Source organism: Callospermophilus lateralis, chromosome 10 (genome assembly GCF_048772815.1).
Source record: "Callospermophilus lateralis isolate mCalLat2 chromosome 10, mCalLat2.hap1, whole genome shotgun sequence".
NCBI classification, from domain to species: Eukaryota; Metazoa; Chordata; class Mammalia; order Rodentia; family Sciuridae; genus Callospermophilus; species Callospermophilus lateralis.
The window spans coordinates 62,070,090-62,090,244 of record NC_135314.1 but is presented as its reverse complement, the minus strand read 5'-3'; the positions used below and the strand labels follow the sequence as shown (position 1 = coordinate 62,090,244).

Below are 20,155 nucleotides of genomic sequence, written 5' to 3'. Positions count from 1 at the left end.
GATCTAGGGGAGACAAGTGAATTACATATTCTGCTTTACAAGTCACAGATCTACTTTATCTGGTTACAGTGATCATAATCATGCCTGGAGGCCACAGAGTAAAGCATGCATTGCTATTTCTAAAGTAATAAGTGCTTTATGAGTGTATTTTCCTCATTGAATCTAAAATATTAACCTATTTAATGAGGAGTAATGGCAACCATAGTCTCCATATCTCAAGGTTCTTCACATTGCAAAGGCGAAAGAACTGAAGTCTCAATGCCCCATTGATCAGAATTTTTATATTACTCTTTGTTCTTATAGCTGTAATCATTAAAATCTAAAGGTTTGTGGTAAAATAAGGAATGGAGGGTTTTAGTCATTTTTTGTTGTTGTTGCTGTTGTTGTTTCTGAGACCAAAAGACCTAACAAGAACAATTAGAGGAAGAAAAGTTTATTTTGGGGCTCATGGTTTCAGAAGTCTTAGTCCACAGGCTGCCAACTCCATTCTTTGGGACCTGAGGCAAGTCAGAATATCATGGTGGAAGAGTATTGCAGAAGAAAGTGGCTTCAGACATGGCCACCATGAAGCAGAGAGACTAATGTCAACACACAAAATATATACCCCAAAGACATGCCCTCAATGACCCACCTCCTCCAACAATACCCTATCTGCTATTAGTCACTACTCAGTTAATCCCATTAGGGGAACAACCAATTCAATGATTGGATTAAGGCTTTTATGACCCAATCATTTGATTTCTAAACCTCCTTGCATTAGGTCACACATGAACTTTGGGGGATACCTTACATCCAAACCACAACATAGAATAAAATTCTCTTCATCATTATTGAAAAAAGGGCCATGCACCAGACGTAAGGTTTATAAGTGGACTGTACCAAACTCAAAGAAAATTATATCAGACTGGATACTAGGATGGTGTCTACTTGGTGATTCCTGGACTGAAGAAATTGTATACTTCTTTGTTTTGACTGCAAAGTGTAAATATGAAATATATAAGTCAGTCTAAGATCTAATAACAAGCACCAAATACATAGTGATAGTTGGCTTTCTCTGTAATGAAACTATATTTGTATGGTATTTTGACTCACTCTACTGAGCTCATTTAATTTGCCAGGAGAAGAACATGTCTTGCTTCTGAAGCCCGGGTTCCAGCATAAATATATGTGAAGTTCAACGAAACCTAAACTGCAGGCTGGCGGCAAGCCAATCTGACCTGCAACCTGCAACACAGTCACATAGCTGAGCCTTGTCTAGGTCAGTCAAGACAAAGTTAGCTGGCAAATCTATGAAGAGGAGAGGAAATGCATATTTTTGAAGGGGGTTTGTTACACAACATTATCATGGAAAGAGATGCCAGAAGCAAGTACTGGCTAAGTAGTAGATTTTTTTTTTTTTTTTTTTTTTGAGTTGGTGCTGGGGTTTGAACCCAGGACCTTGTGCATGCAAGGCAAACACTCTATCAACTGAGCTATGTCCCCAACCCAATAGTAGATATTTTTAAGGAAAAAAAAATAATCTAGTTATTTAATTGGTTTTAGGTCAGGCATTGATGAGTAAGAAAGCAAAGATTTGTCCTTATAAATGCTCACTCAAAAATCGCATATACATGTAAATGTAGATGTGTGTATAGCTATTTATTTACACAATTTTGTTGATTAGGAAAGCTGCATAAAAATCATTATTTCATTTTCTTGTCATAGCCATGCAATATTATGGCAAGGTTTAAAGAAGTAAAACTTCTGAAGTACTAATTAATTATCTTATCATTGACATAAATATAAAAAGAGCTCCTTGTCTTAATACATTTGTGATTATCTTCCTATCACCACCCTGAGCCTTTTCTGCTGTTTGTAGTCCCATCTGTTCCAAAACCCAGATTTCATTTAGAAAGTACTCAATTACTTCTTTCACACTTTGCTATTCTACAATGCATCTAACCTCAATCATGCTCAGTGTCTTTACCATAAATCATCCCTCCTGTTATTCAGAGTTGCAAGTATCCCCATTTTTCTCTCTAAAATAAACATCTTCCCAACACATTTGAAAACAAAGATGGGGAATATACGTAAACTGACCCTAATCCAATCCAACATATGGTCCATGATTTCTGAGAGGACTAGACTTTCACAATTACTGCTGGGTCTCTTGAAATTTCTAAGCCTTCTTTTTGGAGTTTTGAAAAATCCACATAAAGAATGCTTAGTTTGAACGAATCTAACCTATTCCTATCTATCTCTTCACACCTCTTTTCCCCCTGTTCTGCCCTGATCTCAGAATGGAGGTATGGTAATATAGAAAAGAAGAAAGTCAACTATGTGGCAAAATTGGATGGGTGTGATTATTTAGAATGGAATCCTGTCTATTCTAAGTCTGTGGCTAGGAAAAAAAAAGTGAGTTCTGAGGAAAGACACTCCATACTGATCTTTTGATCTCTGAAGATTTTAGTCCCTTTTAAGGTAAGTCCCTGTCTTACACCAAACAGAGGACAGACAGGAAGGAAAAGAAAGGCAATAGGGCAGCAGTATGACTCATTTATACTCTTTGCCAAGACAGCTTGCTCCTCTGAATAATCTCATTTCCCCTGAAGCACTCCCACCCTATGCTGGCTGGGTAGGAATTTATTTAGGATTTTCCCATCCACTCTGGATACAGCCAACTGAAACTGAAGGACTGAACATGAGGATGGCCAAGTCTTTTTGTGTCGAAAAACCGCGGTGCAGTTACCTAATATTCTACTTGAAGACCATGTTACTTGTTTGAAAATACATGTAAAATTGGAGGTTGAATATCTGTGTAATATCAATACATTTAATGCTGGCTATTGTGTTGGTGAATTTTCTCAGTCCTATGCACTGCTAGGGATGTGTGTATTCACACCTGTGTATAGGGGTTACTAAAGATGAAACTCAGACTCTGAGGCCCAAACTAGAGTTATATTTACATAAGCTCAGAGACTTAAGAAGGTATCAAACTATAAAATCTGTGAGTAGATCCAAATCCAGGCAAAGATGATATTTCTAAATGAAAAAAATCACTAAATTAAATCTCAGAAGGTTTTCAGTTTTGGCCCTCAATTAAACAGAGCCTTGGAGTGTCAATGAAATGGCCTTAGAGAGTGAAATTTAGTACAAACGGCAGTGACCTCAGAGATTAATATTCTATAATGACACATGAAAATCTTACAAGAATAATTTACTTCCTTACTAAATATGAATTCTCTAAATATGAACAACATGGCACTAGTAATTCGTTTAAAGCATCCCTACCAAGCTATTGTCTAAGACATAGTTCTAAAAATTGAATACTATGAAAGAAATTCTGTCCATGCTTCCATCAACCACTAACAAAATGTGAAAAACACACCAATCATATGAAGAACATTTTATATTACATTTAAATATAGCTTCAGTGGAAAGGATAATTGTAGGTACTCCTTGGGAACTGGCAGGAATATACACTTTTACAACTCTTCCATTTGTTATTGTTTGCAGACACAGTGCATACCTAACATTTGTTTTATGGAAACAAATAAAAAACTCAATAAACAATATATCCCTTCATCCTCTATAGCAATAAACTTCCATTTTAATGAGATTTCTATTCAATACTGCAATTCTGATTTCTCTTCAAGTTGACTAAAATAAGTTTTTACCTTAATTCTTAAATCTCAAAAGCATTTGTAACTCTACATACAGATTCAATACAGAAAATGTTAATGTGTTTTCTCTAGGACATTTCATGAACTATTTCTTGAATGTATATAGAGGATATCAGGACATCAACCAACTAAAATAGTCAATGACCTAACAGATTAACAGTTATATAACTCTATTTGGTAATGCAAAAAGAATGCTTAACTTCCCTACTATGTCTAAATTTTCTACAAAACAACACGGTAGTTCAGGTTGGGCATCTCTTCCATAATACATTAGTAGTTTGGGATAAATATATTTCTTACTTTTCTAGTCAAGAATAAAATGTTCTCAGAGTGAGTAGAATGATTAATAATAGAATATTAATGCCAGTCCCCTAATTGGAAAGGAAATTTGTCTTCTCAGTCCTCTTACTTCCTGTCTACTCTTTTTTTTTCCTCTGAATTTTCAAAGTACATCTTTTCCTACTCTTTCCTGCTTCAATTTCCACACTTCTCTTTTTTCTTTTTCCCAGAAAACAACACACACCAAACAAATGAAAATGAAACCTCAGTAAAAAGAGAGAGACAGTCAGCCTTTCTGTACTCACATGTGAGTGACTGATAAAACTTACATTATGTCATTCTTGAAGGGCTTCTATATGAAAAGCAATTCATACACCCAAGGCAGGATTACCTAGTGGTGAAAACCTGAGCAGCCTCAGGCTTAATTTAAAATGAAGACTTTGCAAACTAGTGCTCTGAATTGCAAAGATCTGACAGGAATTAGTTCCAGGCTTACAGAGATCGGAAGCATCACAGACCTTAGGGAACTCACCCAGTTTGGCCCTCACCAGAAGCAGCCCAGTACAGTATACTATAAAGATATCATCATTTTCCATGTAACCCTAGAAAATGTGAAAATTTCCCTTGCTCTTTTCTATGTGAAAAGAATTTATGGAAGGCTTAGGTAGCAAGAAAGCAGACATTTTGAATGGGGAATATTTGCTTTATGACAAAAATTATACAATAGCTGTGTCTTCTGTCTACTTTGCTATTCCAAACCTCTTACCCCAAATGGTACTTCTGGTATGAATGGAAGGAAGATTGGGACGACCAGAGGCAGATTTCCTAGGTATCCAATTGTCACATTTTGATGGCATGACTTTAATCTTCCTCCTCCTTTTTATCAATGCTTGTTGCTACAGAATTTTGTAGCCCAATCCCACTTTTCACTTTGGAATTACCCATATGGTTTTCCATGACAATCAAGAAATTAGTAAATGTGAAGAATAGAAGGTCAGTGGGTTTAGACAAAGGGGAATGAAGAGAAGGGGGGAAGGATGGGGATAGGAAAGACAGTGGAATGAATCAGACATAATTTTCGTACGTTCATATATGAATATACCACCAGTGAAACTCCACATCATGTACAATCACAAGAATAGAATCCTGATTAGAATAAGTTATGCACCATGTATATATAATATGTCAAAATATACTCTACTGTCACATATATCTAAAAAAAACAAATAATAAAATACCCAAAAGTTACATGTTCAAATCATAGCATTTTATGATAGTTTTTATTTTTCTTTTTATTTACTGAGTCATTCTAAAAATAAGTATTCTAGAGTCATCTAATGGAGGTTCCCACTCTCTCAGAGATTTTGGTGATATATTGGGTGATTGAACAGTTTTTGGTGGTCAGTTGCAAAAAAAAAGAAAAAGAAATTGGTAAATGTGATGCAACTGAGATTTAAAATTTAAGATTTAAAATTTAAAATTTAAAAAATTTCATGCTCCCAGTTCCTGCCAAGAGACAAGACAAACCTTGGACTGGCTTCATGGAAGAACTTGAAAAGACCTGAAGCATGTCAAATCCTCCTGGTCAAAGTCTCCCTAGATCAGTTGACCTCCCCCAACATCCAAGTGATTTTAGGTAAAATTAGCAGAACTACTTAGTCAACCACATTTGACACAGAACAAAATATGCTTAATGTTGAATGTCAAATTAATTTTTGTAATTTTTTTTACCTCAAATTAATTTTTGTAAATTTTTTTTTACCTGAATGTTGTCAATTCAAGCAACAGGTAATGGATAATCTAGTGCTTCAGGAAGACTCCCTGACAAGGCCCTTTTGTAAATCCCAGAGGAATATTTTAGTAATTTGTTCAATTTAGTCATATGTTTTTTAAAATTTGCAAAAATCTTGGTATTCTAGTTACAATAGAGTACAATTGTTGCCTCCTTCCAACTGTCTTTTCTTCAATAATACTTCTCCTAGTAGTAGGTGGCATTTTAGTGGCTCCAGTTATTTTGTGAATTGTCCTAATAGTAAGTTGAGTTGGTACTGCATATAGTGAGGGAGAACAGAATTTGATTGAGATCATGGTTCATTTCTTGAAAATTATTAGCACCTAGTAGGAATATCCTTTCTTCCCATGTGTTATTTCGCTTAGCATTGAAGAGACAAAGGTAGTAATATGATATGAACATTATTTTATATCATCCAGCACCAGATTTAAATGAACAGTAAAGGTCAAAGTTGGAAATGTACAAAGCCAGAAGTCAATAGAAAATTGTTCCAAACATCATACATGTAAAAGTTATGCAGATTAGTTAAATAACTTGGGAAAACTATTTGAAGAATCTGTGTACTAAAGATCCAGTAATATCAGTTCCAAAAACATAACTCACAGAAGTGGTTTCATTTGTTTATTAAGTGACATGCAAATAGTGTTCTCCACAGCATTATTTATAGTAGCCCCAAACTAAAAAACACTCAATATCTATAAATAATAGAAAAATATTTTTAAATTGTGATGTGTTTGCATACTGAAAAACTACAGCACAGGAATAAACCATATAAACTACGTGTATATCACAAACACAAAATTGAGTGAAAGAAACCAGGCACAAAATGGATTTCTATAGGTATGATTCAGATAGTGATTCCTCCTATGGAATGGTAACCAAGAGGCAAGGGGGAGACTCTTCAGTTCTTGATCATGATGTCAATTTCATGAATGTGCATTTGTGAGAATGTATTGAGCCACACACATGGTCACATTTCAGTATGTATGTGTCTTACAAAGATATCTGAAAAATTATAAACAGAGGATTCCACTGTCACCCAAATGGAAATTCTTTCCTGTAGGAAAGAATGGGAGTCTGTCAGAGTACTACAGGCATCATGTATGATGATTGTGAAGTTAAACGTGCAATTTCACTCATTTGAGAAATTTCTAAGTTTCTTGTTAACTTTATACAAATTAGGAATATCAACAAAGATAGTTACTCTTAATTTGCCACTAGAATGGGAATGTTGGCCATAAACAAATTAATGAGTGCTGTCAACTCAAATAGTAGTTAAAAATAATCACTGTGCAAGAAAATTCTCAGTGTTCTTACATCTTAAAGCTCATAAATAAAAGAATGTCAGTAGACATTTCCTTTCCCCTAAGTTGATAACAATTCTAAACATTTGCATGATATTACCAATAAGAGTTGCAAAAATCAAAGGACTTTTAAAATAATCAATATGAAAATACAATTTTTGATTAATAGTAGTAGAGGAAAATTAAATTCTCTTTCATTTCCTCTATGGAAATTATTATAGAGGCATAGTCTTAAGAAGAAGCAATCAAAATATATTCAACAAAAGGGTAAGGTTTAAAATATTAATTATATTTTGGGAAGTTAATTCATAAAATGATGATCATATTCTCTTGATTTTATGTTTATGCTATAAACCAGTTCTTAAAGTTTATAATTTATTGCAACTTGTACTTTTACTGTAAATAAAAATTGATTTTTATATCTGATTCAATTATTTTTTTAGAAGTCATGCAAGATGTAGAAACTTCAGGTTAGATTGCAGAAAACATAGATGCCCACACAGGGAATGGACATGTGTACTTCACAGCTATGTGTACCAATTATAATGCTGTCTCTTGGTAAGTGGGCTATTATCATAGCAAATTCCTTCCAACCTTCTGACTGCTCTCCTATACCAAGGACCAGGCCTTTTTCCCCCTCATTTTCGACATCTACTATCTTTCTTTGTTCTTTCTCACTCCTAATTTAAACAATCCTGTATACGATAAAATTTAAATTAGGGAAATAAGCATGAATAACTTAGATGCTAACTTCTTCTCCACAAATTTAAACTATTTTTCTTCTAGTCCAATTGAACAAGGTTCTATGTTATACCTACCTTCATCCAGGACTCTTGCCTAGATCTTGGCTCAACCCAAATATTTCCCCACCACCTACAATTCCTCACCTAGTACCTGGTTCTGCTCCCATTTTGTCTATTTCCATGAAGCATCTATGGGCAAAGGAGAGAAGCAGGCAAATGAGGTATTTGCTGACCATATATGAGCTTGTTTAAGACCTTCAAGGTTTTCTAAATGAAGGAATACCCTCAAATTGAAATTCTATATGAGTGCGAAAAAAAAAAATGAGTTTATTCTGAGCTTTCTACCTTCATGGTAGAATTTGAGGAGAGAGGAAACACAATTAAGTTAAAAGTAAAGGCCTTCTTTGATAAGCTATTTTATTTAAACTACCTTCTTCTGAGTTAAGACCACTAACTCAGCATTCAGACAACTCACTGTTTGTGAAAAATGAAAAGCATCTGTACATATTTTTTCCTACAAGGTTCTCAGAAAAAAAAAGTCTCAAGTCACTGAAAGAAGGATTAATTTGGTTGTAATGAAACTGACACACAGGAAAAAATTTAAAATCAATCTCATGCTTAAAAGCAGAACAACAGTGCTGGTGCCTCCATATTTCCTCCCTCTTCCCACTGCTAGCTTGTTACCAGTGAACACATAATATGCATATTACCCACAAATCTCTCCTCTATTTAAATTGAAGAAAAGACATATCATGTTTTTAATCAATCTATTTGCACTTGGTTGTCAAATCTCACAAAGGCATTTTGATTTCCTTTCATTATTCTCAAAACAGCTAAATGCATATGAGCAAAGAAGGAGAATGAAAGAAAGGAAAATTAAGGGTTAATCTACCTTCCTAAATTCAGATAGAAATAAAAAAAGGGAGTACTGTGTTTATTCATGGCCTATAAAAATAATCTGTGCTATGCTTCCTTCCCACTGACAATTGCCAGAATCATCAGGTATAAATACAGGCTTTTGTCCTTTCTCATAGAATCCATTGTTTTTCTGTGATTCTTTATTCTTTATGTTTTATTAGCTGAGTTCTTATCATCAAAGCAGGCCAGTCTCTTGACTGAATTGTGGGGTCTTTGAGGCTTGGTAGAAACATCACTAAGGACAACAGGGGTATATCATTTTGATATTGTGGGTCAGCACTCTTCTACTGACAGTGGAGAGACCAAATCCTCATCAAGGAACCAGACCAATGGGCCAGCTGACTACTAAATTTCAGGCAACAAGGGTGCTCATCTGGGAATGTAGGTCTCTACAGGGGAGCAGAACCCCCGTTAGTTCCACAGGTTGGCTGATCATTGGAACTTCCTGAGTATGATTTCTAGAGGGAATGAATAATGGTACAGAATTCCCAGCTTATCTTGAATTTCACATAAACAACAAAATTTTCAGTATAAGTTCCCTTTTGGGGGTAGTACATCAAGAGATGATATATTTCTTTTGAATAATTGTATGGAATGTAAAGGAATTATATAACAAGGGGGGGGCTGGGCTGTAGCTCAGTGGTTGAGCACTTACCTCGCATGTGTGAGGCACTGAGTTCGATCCTCAGCATCACATACAAAAATAAATAAATTAATTAAATAAAGATTTAAAAAATATATACCAAGGCATATGTGTGCTTAATCCATAAAAAATGTGGCAAATTTATAATTTCCTTCCAGTGTACTTATTTCTGGAAGAATACAAAATATATCCCTAAGACCACATTTATCATTCTGTAAAACCCTCAAAATTTTTTAATTCATTTTTTTAATATCTAAAGGGTTACCTCTTTAAACACTAATTTTACATTTGACTTCTTGGAAAGGAAATCTTTCTTAAATACGTAGCATATACATTCTAGTCATTTCCAAAGAAAAACTCCTATTAATTCAACTTGTTTCCTTAAACAACCAGCAGGAGTATTTAGTATTGTATAATACATTGATCTCTTTAAAATTAATTGAATAATATTTTGGGCTCTTTGACTTTTACTCAGTATCTTTACACTGCTATGAGTTTTAAGTTTTTGCATTTAATTTTTTTTCCTTTTTTTCCCCCTGGTCAGGCTGTTAACTATTATACTTGGCCATTTCTCATTTTTCTAAGATTCTTTACCTCTTTAATTTATTTCATCTTATCTGCTAAAACTTAAAAGTAAGTCACCAATGCATTAAATCTAGTTCTTGGGAATGTACAAAACTTTTAAACAAAAGGCCTCATAATAAAGGTCCTAATAGAGTCTTTCTATGAAAAAGTGCATTCGTACCAAAATTAATGGCCTTAGCTGCTACAATAGATGTCACAAAAGTACTTTTCTGAAATTGACTGATACCTGGTTCTAGGTAGGTGTAGTTATAAGGTAGCCTGTACCTAGGAAGATAGATGAAGAGTAATATGTTCTTTCTGCAGCTACACAGTAATTCCTGAGATAAAAATGGTGTGAGGGAAGAAAAAAATGGAACTAGTAGCTGCAAAGCAAGTGGCTCTGGATTCAAGAGACAGAAGACACTGGGGCATTGTGAACTTCAGAGCGCTTCATCTGGTCTACCTGTCACTGCCTTGTATGACCTTGTACCATTCATTCAAACACCTGTGAATTGTTTTTTTTTATTTGTAAAATAGTGTTGACAATTAATAACACCTGTGAGAAGGAAAAAAACATGGCTGCTGCTCTCCTCATTTTTCTAAACTGGTCACATGTGAAGCTGCTTCCACTATTTTTCCATGGAGTCCACACTTCACTACCCTTCATGGAGGGACTTTCTAATTCAATGGAACAGAACCTCAGCTTTTATCTTCATAGTTAATCCATGTGGGATTTCTATGCCTTGAAAATATGTTTCTAAGTTCCATGTCTCCCTGAATTCTGTGCTCATTCAGGGAAGACCTTTTGCCCTACCTGGAAAGTCCCTGAATAAAACCTGCTCTTGGGTTTCTATATGGTCACTTCATGACTGCTTCTATATTGTCACTCCCTGCCCCTGCCACTGCTAGGTAGGGAAGTGCAGACCTTGGCATTTAGATGTGGAAGGAGGATGAGAAGGGATAAAAACCTTACTGTATGACTACAAATCTAGGCTTCCCACTGGCGCCCCCTGATAGACACTCCACACTGGGCGGGGTTGAGCTCTAGAAGTGTAAGAGTGTGCATTGGTGATGGGGGAACACAGCCTCCTCAGATATTTGCCCAGGTATTATCATCATCATCGTCATTGTTATTTTTTGGTTGTGGGGATTGATCTCAGAGGTTCTTTATCCTGAGCTACATCCTCAGTCTTTTTAACTTTTTTTTTTTTTTTTTTTTTTTATTTTGAAACAGCTATCATTAAAGCTGATCATTTGTCCTTTCAGTTGGCCAGGGCTGTTGTTGTATATAATTTTCTCCATAGCAATCTTGTAGGGAGGAAGGCAGAACAGCATGAATCTCACTACACCCCATCCAGAAATCATATTATTCTTAGAGGATTATGGTGATTACATGATAAAAAAAAGTGCTTGACACACAGTAGGCCCTTATTATTTAGTTATTTACCTGTCACTTCTCTCCACCAAAAGAAGAGGGAAGGAACTGAATGAAATTGTAGGAGATGAAATGGTAAAAGTGGTAAATCACTGTGTTCGACCCAATAGGGAAGCTGGGACAAATAACTAATAAATGATTGTAAAGGCTTTTGGAAAGATAAAGTCTATAGAAATGCAAAATAATAATATCAAGGAAGGAGAGACGTCAGTTGAATATAAAGGAGACAGCTTTTATTCCCTTACAAATATCTTGGTCACCATCAGCAGCAGTGGAGAAGAAAACAGAAAGAAGGGTATGTGACAGTTTAATAGTGTTTTGTTAAAAATAGAACATGCTTTAAGAATGTCTGGACTTCCTTTAAAATGAAAAGATGAGCACTGACTCACTGCCTGCTAGAATAAATTCAGAAGTGCCTCTAGCAAAACTCACTGGCTTTCCCACCTCCAAGCTCTCATGTTAATTAACTTGGGAGGGCAGATTTTATGTATGAAAGAAACAATGTCAGGAATCCATGCTGGCAGGCAGAGTGCCACTTCACGTGAAGCAGTGTGTACACCTGGCCAGCATAGCCTTCCACTCTGAATTCAAATCCCACTCCAGATCCAAAATACTAGTCCATAATATTCTCCTTGAGGAAGCCCAGGGGTTTAAATAAGCTCAAGGGAGATCTTGCTTAAGGATTTAGAAATCTGGAACAACAAGGAGCTTCTGGATTTTTCTGTGACTGTTTTGGGGTTTAGTGTTTCTCCAAAGTTTGGATAATAAATACTATTTAAAAAAAAGAAAGAAAGAAGGAAAAGAAAAGAAAGTTTTTATTGCAAAATGCAAGAGAATATAAAAAAGAATCAACACATTTTCAACAATAGGAGTTCTTAAAACCTTTAAAATGTTAATGTGTACTATGAATTTCCCAATGATAAAGCAGTGCGTTTCCCAAATATATTTTATCATGGGACTGTTTTCTAGAGCATTTAGCAGGACAAGTCATAGTTACACTTTGGGAAACACTGTTCTGGGGACATTTACAGATATTTTCTTTTTGGGTTTCCTCATGATTTTCTGGAGAGTTAAATCCAGAGAAGAGCCAAAAACGTTGCAGTCTGCAATAGCTATTTAGGTTGCATGTCAGAACATGTTGGTAGCAATATGATTCTCTAAATTTGTCCTAGGGTCTGCATGTAATGAGTACATACAGTTACCTGAAAGAGATTTTTCTGAGTTTAACAAGTATAATTAGAATGATATTCACCTGGGATTCAGCCAACTACCATCCTCACTTGCTGTGCTGGCACCATGCATGCCTCACTTAGTAGAAAACTCAGACATGGAAATGGGGAACTCAGTGCTTCCCTGTTTGAAGGCTGTGGGAATTGGCCATGGTGATCATCCCACCAACTAGCTAGAGCCAGGCAAGGGAGGAGCTAGTGCATGGTGAGTTCTTTTTAACCCCTGTGAAGAAACACCCTTCAAGTATGTGCTGCAGGAACCGAGGACCTGTCAGGCAATGGTCATTTGGAGCTGTGCATCAATGTGTATAGCACGGGAGTCTCAGATGACACCACAATATAAATTGAAGCAAATCAGTTCAGTATCCAGAACCCAAAGGAGAGAATTATGCTGAAATCGTGGAAAAGGATAAAGAAGCCTCATTTTAATATGTTAAACACACACACATAACTAAGACAGCCAATCTGAAACAGAAGCAGATGTATTCAGGGTACAAAGAATAACATTTTTAGCTTGCTTGGGTTCCTTTCAAACAGTTATTCTCAATACTGAGAGCTTTCTGAGAAATGCATTTATATAGGTACAAAGCATGTGTCTCTGTGGCAGCAGGAGTCCTTATTTGCATCAGATTTTCTTTAGCACCTGTTTGTTTCAGAGGGTACTGCCTTCCTAGGATACACACCAGAAAAGGAATTATATGAAAAAGGATGCCTTACTTTGGAGAGAAGAGGCAGAGCAGAGCATTCACAATTCCTATCAATAATGAGTCTGCTTTCCTTGAAGAATAATAAAAAAGGTACTTTAAAAAATTATTATTATGAGAGTTGTGATTACTCTTTTATGCACAATGGCATGATGTCTAATTTTAAGCCTTGTCCTCGGAACACAATAAGCATTCAATAAAAGAGGTAGCCTGAACTCTTCCAATAACTCAATCCTGCACATCCACTAAATCTTTTGTGTCAAATTGCCATGAAATCTAAATGTGATGCTGTTTTACTCTGTTGATTAGAATGATTTTGTATCTATCTCTATACATAGTCCAAACATGAACTTTGCACAATCAGCAACAATCTAGATTCTTAAATATCCTGGGAAGGGGACATGGCATCTGGCTCCACTTTAAATTGTGCTTACTTTTGACAACAGAACTCTCTAAAAATGATATTTGAGTCTATATTTATTCACATCTAATTTATTTCAGAGGGACAGACCCAGTTTCCAAACTGAAAGATGGTCTTCCTGATGACCATTAGGAATAGCCTGCTTTCTTAAGATGTGAAAACAGAGAGAACAGGAATGGCCTCTGTGTATTATAATCCATCCTGCCCTCAGTTGGTTGATCTAAGCATAATAAATAGGTTGGATGTGGAATTGTACCTAAAGATTTAATCCTAGAATGTCTATTTCTTTACATATCTTCTTAAACTCAACAAATCAGAATGTTCCAGTGTGGGTTGTGATCTCAAAGATACCACTTTCTGTCTAAGTGCAAATTTTGCAGGTGAAGAAACTGAGGCAGGATAAGAAGAGCTTCACCTAAGCTCAAATTACCATTAGATACCAAAGCCAGATTTTCCTAGGAATTCTAATGCTGAAGCTTAGCAACTGCAGATTTGGAGCTCATCTATGTTTGCTACTGTTCTGCATCATGGAACGATAGAAGGATAAATGGGTAGGTATGTGATTAAAAGGAGAGATGTTTGCTGCTCCTATTTATTTGATTCTTGTCTCTTGTCTTCTGCATTAAAGCAGAAGCAGTAAGCAAAAGAATGAGGGTGAACTGGACAAAATATAATATTCTTCTAGTTGCCTTCCAAGGGCCTTGGTGTTGATATGTGGATTCTGCATCTGGATGAACAGAGCTGATTGGGGCTCATGAACTTGGAGTCAGATACGTCTGGAACAGCCTGAAACATTGTTTTTTATTTATTTAGAAATATTCATTGCTGAAAAGTTTTGCTTTCTCCCCTATCAATTGTGACAAAACAAAACAAAACAAAACAAAACAAAAATTTCCATTTCTTCCACCCACTCATATTCTCCTCATCCCTTCTGTATTATCCCTCTTTGCTTTACTTGTGAATAGCAGGAACTCTGTAAACCTGGTAAGAAAAGCTAAAACAGCAGGAGCATGATAGTGGGAAGAGACTCTGTCCAGCTGTTCTGGATAAGCCTTGGGAGGTTTGGCCACTGGAAACAATCTGGGTCTGAGAGCATGAGCTTAACCTGTCAGAAATGGCAGCCAAGAACAACTTACATAATCACTGCCTTTTGCCAATTTTGCAGCAAAATACCAAAGAGGAAGGCATGTAAGGCAGTAATATATATTATAATACATTTTTATAGGTTTCAAATTGTGTCCTTGGCTGCCTTTTCTTCTCATTCTACCTACTTTGCTTGGGCTGTAATTACTCCCTTGATGTGGATGCATCCCAAAATAGTGTTTCCAGACTAGGTCTCTTTGCTGAGCTGCACATACCTATTTTCAACTATCTCCTACACATATTAACCTGATGTCACACCAGCATTTCTAAAAGCAACATGTCAAAATCCAGACTTTCATCCCATTTCTGCAAACCAGCTTGTCCCCTTGTATTTTCTGCTTCAATGTGTACCTAACTTCACTCAACAATCTAAGCCAAAATATTATTAAATTTTCCTGGATTTTCACTTGCCATAGTGGCCAACATTCAACTAATTACCAAATAACATCTTCTACATGTCACTCCAACAAATCTACCTCTTCCATTTTCCATTATCATGGCTTTTGCTCAACATTTTATGTTATCTCAGGGGCAATGAAATTTAATCCATGGGCATATATAGAATACTGTGCCTTATAAATGGAGTATAAAAATATCTTAAATTAATATGGGTTGTTTGCAAAAGTTGTATATATTTAGGAAAAAATAAATTCTCAATAATTAGGATTGTGATCTATATAGACCACAGTCTCTAGCAAAGTCAATTAAATTATAAATCAGTAACAAGATTTAACTCGGAAAAATACTGTCCATTTAGAAACTCTAAATAATCAACAGAAAAATATCCATGTGAATAAGCAATAATACACATCAGTTTTGTGACTTTCAGTGGGTAATCTAAGTCCTTATTATCATCATTATTTTGATACCAAGGATTGAACCCACGGGCACTTAACCAGTCTTATTTTTGTATTTTATTTAGAGACAGGGTCTCACTGAGTTTCTTAGGGCCTTGCTAAGTTGCTGAGGCTGGCTTTGAACTTCCAGTTCTCCTGCCTCAGCCTCCTGTACCACTGGGATTACAAGCATGCCCCACCATGCCTAGCTTGAACTATTACTTTATAAAGAAATAAATGTTATTATTTATAAACAAATAAATGTCAGCATGTAGTTTTAGAACTTATATAAAGAACAATTTGTAAAAATCTTCTTCTTCTGTAAAAAAAACTCCAGAAAAAGAAAAGAAAATGATAATAAAAACTTGAGCTCAAATTATTGGAGAACAACAGGCAACAAACAAACAAAAAAACCAACAAAACTATTTTGTTCTTTAAAAAGATTAAGAATTATCTGTTAGGAGTACGCTGGAAAAAAAGAAAGAAAAGGAGAGAAGGAAAAAAGTAGAAAAGACTACGCAGATGCTAGTCAAAAAGTGGATGTCATCCCATTGGAAAATTGGATGTTATTATAGATTTTAAAAATGAAGCACCATCATATATATTTTAGAAATTACTTATTGGAAATTTAGAAATATTTATGTCAAATACTTTTTCTTTTCACTTTTTTAATAGAAAATATACAACATTATAGTTGTATACAATGATGGGATTTGTGCTATATATTCATACATGCTTACAATATAATTATATAATTTGGTCAATATCACCCCTCAGCACTTCTTCCCTCCTTCTTCTTATCATCCCCTGCTCCCTTTCTTACCCCTACTGATTTTCTTTGATTTTTTATGAGATTCTCACCTTCTACATTTCTTTTCCTTTTTCCTCTCTACCTTCTACATTTAAGAGAAATGTATGTCAATACTTTTAAAAATACAGATAAAAATTTCAAATGCCTAAAACCATATAACTTAGAAAAATGGATTCAAAAGGAAATAGAAAATCTTTGTAGTTTTATTGCCCCTTAAGAAATTTATATGTTGGCAAAAGAAACATCACTCTCAGATAAAATGATAACAAAGTTCTACTAAATATTGATGAAAATAATAATAGAAACAATCCAAATTCACCACACCCTTCTTTCATTCTTATCACAATTCATTTTTTTTTTTTTTTTTTTAGGCTGGGAAAACCTTAAAATTCTCTCCTAGCTTGAGTCCTTGTCTTCTGTCTCATCTATCCCAGATCTACCCCTCACTTTCAGTGTGATCTTTCTCGGATGTACATCTGATCATGCCAATTCCTTAGGGACATCCTTTCCGTGGCTCTTCATCAACACCAGGGAAAATGCTGCTGTTCCTTCCTATGGTGTCCTGTCTCCCTCTTTGTCTCATCTCATACCTGCCTTTCCAACCTCAGCCCTATTTTCTGTTTTTGCTCTTTTCCAAACGGTTCACTTACTGTTTCTCTGCCTTCACAATCTCATCTTTTAAAATAAGATTTAGTTGGTACCTTTTATGAACCACTACCAAATTTTTGCTATGTTCTTCCTGTGAAGAAGAACATTGAGCTATGATTTCTAGAAATGTTTGTCTTTCTCAGGATACTGTGAATTCCTTGAGGAATCTGTGGGTTTGCATGGTGTTGTACATGTTTGGGCTGTTGTGGGTCATAGTCTACTTCACGGCATATCACAGATGAAATACCTTTTGAACAACTTGTCCTAATCATCAAGCAAAAATCCTCTTTCTATAGGAAAATATATTCTAGGTTACAAAGAACATCCCAAATTACACATCTAGGTTAGCCTATGTCTTTATTAGTTATGAAAAGTTTTCATAAGTTTGGAATTGATAATAAAAGAATCACCTTTCTCTCATAAGTACCTCAAAAATAGGAAGCTCACAGTTGGTCTAATAGAGATGATTCTGGGAAGTATTCTTTAGTGCACACACTTATAGTATCCTGAAAAAAATCAATGTTTTACCTCTTCCCTGCTGGGTTTCATTTCACCATACAGACCTATCATTATAAACCCCCAAATATACCTGTTCGGTTTTTCATCTGTGACAACATAACACTGATTTCAATTAAATTCCAAAATAGGTACCCCAGAGTCCTCCCTAGAATTTTTAATATTTGGCCTTTAATATAAATTGATCCTTTGCTATTGAGTCAGTAACACAAAACCAGGAAAAGGCTTTGAGCGTTATTAAAGTCACAGGCTGCTCAGCTGCATGGGGCATACTTGGGAACATGTGCTGTAGAAAATATAGACTTACATAGAAAAGTCACTGATCTACAAAACATGGGAGGCTCAGCACATGAACCTGGCCAAAGATGCCAACGTGTTCATTCCCCGCACCTGCATCAATACCTTCAGTTCTCCCAAAATGAGGAGGTCTCATCTTGTTTGCTCCTCAGGGGCATCTTCCATTCTAAAATGTCAGGGAACTAAAAAAAACCTTAGGACATTTTGGTAGTTGGAAATTACTGGGCATTTGTTTTTGCAAAATGTTGGAGAGATGGCATGAGGTTTCAGAACACCAGAATGCCAAGGTCATAAGGCTAGGGCAGAACTAGAAATAGCAAACATGACTTTTGGCATTCATCTGACCACTGGACCTTGGAAACAGGTGCTGGAACCTTATGGAGAGCCCTTAGAGTTCCCATTCAGATTACAGGCTTTTGCCAATGTGAAAGGGAAGAAAAAGAGATGAGATTACTAACCCAGGGAATTTCACTATGTGGCTCTCTCTTTCAATCTTATGCCAGCAGTGTGTTTAGTGGTGGAGTTCTGTGACTTATAACATGTGTCACTTTGTCTCTTGGAAAACAGAGGTAACTAAAAGAAGTTACTTGTATTTATGTGGTTTCATCTATACAAGACCAGTGTTTATTAAACATGGTACTGAGATCACACTTGATTTCCCCTCAGTTTTCTTTTATTGTTTTTGCATGTAAGTCTTGGGGAAAATGATATTGCTCTAGAGAGCAAATGACTTAAATGAATCAGATGTTGTCTAAGTGTAGGTATTGCTAGGAGACCAACTTTATTATTAGTTGTTATTGTAGGTATTGCACCATCTAGTTTTCTGCAAACTAGACTTCAAAGAGCAGGCAGTTCACAGCTCTGTAATCCAAAGGGAGTGACAGCATGGAAGAGCAGAAGGAGCTTTAACTTTGGAATCCCATTTCTCTCCTACTAGCTGCATATCCAGGAGCAAGTTACTTCAACCATCAAAGCTTTAATTTATTCATCTGTAAAGTAAAGCTTATAACTTTGTTTGCTGAAGGCTTTAAATAAATTACTATGTTTAAAGAGTCTGGCACAATTTTTGGCACACAGCAGGTGCCCATTGCATGTTAAGTTCTATTCCTTACTTTATACACATATTCTCTGAGAGCTCAGAGATAAGATGTGGTCCAATAAACAGGTATTACAAATTAAACTGAATTAAGGACAGCTAATTATACCTTTGCTGCTTTGATTTCAGAGAATGTGCAACAAAACTTTGGGGACTTATTTAAATTCTTAGTCAGGTTTTAGAAAGACAATCCAAATAAAAAGGTAAACAAAAATCTTAATACTTTAATGTTAGCACCATTAAAGTATCCAAATAAATGGAATATTTAAAACAAACTCCACTTCCTTTAAAAACAAACAAAACAAAAAACTACACACAAGAAAGCCAAATTAGCACAAAGTGGACTCCAAATAGTTGAGAAACAGCTTGTGAGTATACTCTACACTCAATAGTAAAACTTTTTCACCAAAATGACTTAGTTTATAATCAAAGCAAAAATCAAAGCTTATGTGAAGTATGTTGCTGAAGAAAAAGAAAGCATATTTAATAATTAGTACTCAGTTAATTTGGGGGCTTCTCAAAGCCTTTGTAGCCTGATGATCACCATGGCACGTCCTAGACAGTTTCCAAACAGATAACATCATCTAGTCTTATGTCACAGATAAATTCAAGTACATAAAAAAATGGATATTTAATGTTAAGAGGTTAATACCCTATATTTATTTCATGGGGAAATATGAAATGTTTGTGTTTAACTGTAAGTAGGAGATAAGAAAGCTTGTAAAATATTTTCTTAGGAAAAACATCACCTGAATAATATTCAAAACCTATCCTCCAATATCCAACTGATTAATTTTAGTGCACCTCATATCTTACGAAAGTAAGTGGTAGCACTTTTATTTAATTGTAAACTTACCATTTCTAATCTTGCAGTTACCTTGCTGACACAAATTCTCTGGCATGTCTATCTACCTGCTAGCCTCAGAAGAGAACACTGCAGACGGCCAGATCTGCGAAAACTGGAGCACAAGAACCTACCTTGGTGTTTAACAAAGGAAAGGATGAGGCTGACTCCTGTTCTGATCCTCTGAAAGCATAATTCTGAAGTTGCTTATAGCCTGACCTTTTTTCCCCATGATCTTTCAGATATGCAGGCTCTGATATTTATACAGAA

General features: G+C 35.5%; 1 protein-coding gene and 1 non-coding gene across 3 annotated transcripts in view; both read right to left on the bottom strand.

Moving 5' to 3' along the window:
- The window catches only part of Lsamp (limbic system associated membrane protein), a 591,787-nt gene that overhangs the window by 76,788 nt on the left and 494,844 nt on the right, over positions 1-20,155 (bottom strand). The window lies entirely within an intron of this gene.
- Positions 1,408-1,487, bottom strand: Trnaa-ugc (transfer RNA alanine (anticodon UGC)). Its single transcript has one exon. It is a non-coding gene; the product is annotated as a tRNA-Ala (tRNA).